The sequence below is a fragment of the Photinus pyralis genome, unplaced genomic scaffold (genome assembly GCF_008802855.1).
Source record: "Photinus pyralis isolate 1611_PpyrPB1 unplaced genomic scaffold, Ppyr1.3 Ppyr1.4_LG1, whole genome shotgun sequence".
In the NCBI taxonomy this organism is placed as follows: Eukaryota; Metazoa; Arthropoda; class Insecta; order Coleoptera; family Lampyridae; genus Photinus; species Photinus pyralis.
This window is the reverse complement of record NW_022170249.1, coordinates 28970374-28973577: the sequence shown is the minus strand read 5'-3', so window position 1 is coordinate 28973577 and position 3204 is coordinate 28970374.

Genomic DNA, 3204 nt, shown 5'->3' with positions numbered 1-3204 from the left:
TTTTATTGCAGGTGTGTGATCACGTGATTTAACATTATGCAACGCAGTCTAAACGAAAATAAAGATTACTTTCAAAATCCGTGCAGATTTCAAACACCCCTCAGAAAACATACACGAATTTTTGTTTATCCATTTATTGCCTAAAAATAATTACGACGTAATTTATATAGCATACCCACGATTAATCAACCACAGCAGCACAGTGCTCGATGCAGGAATATGGGACGACGAGATACTTATATTTTGCATTAGTTCTTCGTAGCGCAGATGCTATATCGATACTCTACGACGGTAGTACGTGCGGGGAGTAGGTTCGAACCTTGATCTCTACGGGTTTTTTCTGAAAGATCCAAAAGTGGCATGTCCCCCCCACAACGACTGGATATGAACTGAGAAACAGTCGTCGATAACCATGTGGACGAGAGAGACCATGCAACGGCGACTGGAGGTAGATGCGTCGAAGAACGGGTGGGAGATCCATCCAATAGAAATCAAGGATTTGTCAGGACCAATGAGAACGAAGGAAAGGAGAAGGGGGTTGGAACCAATAGGAATCGAGGATTTGTCAGGACCAATGAGAACGAAGAAAAGGCGAAGGGGTGGAACCAATAAGAATCGAGGATTCTCAAACGAGGGCGGGGAGCCAATCAGATTAAAGGAGTGGGAGATGGGCGGGGTATAAGCCAACCAATAGGAAGCCAGGGGGCGGGGCTTAAAGGTGGAGGAGTGGGGGGTGGCCATAGTGGCCCCTATACTACTTCTCCCCCGAACATAATCACCACAAATATTGATGGTTCTAAACGTTTTGAAATGAGAACGTACCACCGGGGGGTCTGGGGGGTATGGAATACCCCCCAGGTAAATAAAACTTGGATGGCTCTTCCTGGAGAACGATGAGGACAATAGCTGATTGAAAATGTTTTCGGGGAGGATGCATCACCGGGTACTCTTCTAAGATCCTTATCCTGGAGGGTATTCCATAACAAACTCCCACGAAAAGGAGTTTCGATGGTTACCCGGTGATCAATTTTTGTCATCATTCTCGAGCAGGGGCCATCGAACCCTTTTTTTGTCTGGGGGAATACCTCCAGAGCTCCCGGTGATACGTGCTCGTTTCCAAAACGTTTATAACATCAACATCTGTGGTGATCATCTTCGGGGGACAGCTTGTTTGCCTGGGTGGCATGGACCCCTCAAGATATCACAGTCTTCAGTACGTGTGATCATTTTTAAGGAAATCCATCGAAGCTACTTTTCCTGGGGGAGTTTGATATTAGAATACCCTCAAGGAAGAGGAGCTTCGATTGCTGTCCCCCGAACATAATCACCACAAATATTGATGGTTCTAAACGTTTCGAAATGACAAGGTACCTCTGGGGGGTATGGATGGAATACCCCCAGGTAAAAGAAGCTTCGATGGCTGTTCTTCGAGAATGATGATGACAAAACTGATTGTAAATGTTTTGGGAGCAGGATGTGTCACCAGATAACGTGTTCGGGGAAATTCCACCGAAGCTTCCTTAACTGGAGTATTCCATACCCCCAGAGCAGCCGGTGATGTACAACCCTCTCAAGATATTCACAGTCCTCAGTGCGTGTAATCATGTTTTAGGAAAACCATCGAAGCTCGTTTTCCTGAGTTTTCCTGATATGGAGTATTCTCCAGGAAATGGAGCTTTCATGGCTCTCCTCCCAATACGAGCACCACAAACATTGATTATTTTAAACATTTGGGAACGCCGAACGAGAACGTAACATCAGGGGGTATGGAATACCCCCAGGCAAAAGAAGCTTCGATGGCTCTTCCTCGAGAATGATGATGACAGAAATTGATTATTGTATGTTATGGGGGGGGGGGGGGGCGGTTCATCACCGGGTAACCGGAGGAGTTTGGTATGGAATACCCCAAGGAAAAGCAACTTCGATGGTTATCCCTCAAAGATATCTCGAAAGATATTTACATCAGCTTTTGTTTGCCTTTGGGGGGGGGGGGGGTCGTGATTTCATGGAACTTCCTTATTCACAAAGACCAGATTTAGTAGTATGTAACTTTTTTTTTCAAACATCAAAGCCTACCAAAGATATTTTTTTGGAAAAATTGACCATAAAACGCCTTTTGGCGGATATACCACTATAGCAGGGCTAATGGATTTCCCTTCCCGTTAGCATCTGAACTTTGCCCTTTTAAATTGCGCACTTGTACATAATATTATTAAGATATTCTTGTTACCTTATATGATTAGCGTGATTTAATAAACGACATGATTATTATTATTATTATATTAATATTTCAGCAATGTGATTTATGTCTAAGAATATGATTACCAAATTTGGTCTCAATCGGTTCAGCCGTTTAGCCCGAAATGAGAGTACAGACGGACGGAGATTTTGTTTGTTTCGCATTCCTGGTGCTTCAAAACGTGTATTTCTGTCAAAAAAGTGGGGGGGGGGTTACGCCACTAGTAAGTAGTAAGTGTGCTAATCGCACAGGTACCACCTCGGGTACCACCCACACGATGCAATAGTTCAGCTATAAAATGGAAAAACGTCAAAAATTGACAGTTTTTTGGTACTTTGACACATTTGCGCATGCGCGACTCTTTCCAAAAGCTCTGCTGGAAATGGGAGTACAGACAGACAGACCAACATTATTGAGATTTGGTTTGATTCGGATTCCTGGAGCTTCAAAACGTGTATTTCCGTCAAAAAAGTGAGGGATCATTTTTTACGCCAATGCAATACTTCCCTTACTATCTTCTTTTGACAACTTAATGGATGTAGGTAGATTTCCACGACTAAAGTATACCTCTATGACGTACTGCCGGCTGGGTGGTAGACCATACGGTTAATATTTTGGGCCAATCTAAATCTTAACCCCTTGGGGGAAACTGGAAGCGCTTTACAGTAATGCTCATGTACCTTATATAATTCTTCTTATCCTTTTCTTAAACATTGTACAGCAAATCCTCTTTCTTTGTTTTAGAATGCACCCTCCTCCTCTAGAGGTCATTGAGTAGAAATCCACAAATATTTTCTGGCACTTTATCTGAGCTACTTTTATTCAAAAAATGCTATCCCAAATCTGTATCTTGATCCTTTGTGAGATACAGTCACGCGCCGTTCTTATTTTGTGACGTAGTACAGGGTGTGATAAATTCGAGTGTCTAAAAAATTGGCCTGTAGAGGGGACCAAAACAAATACCT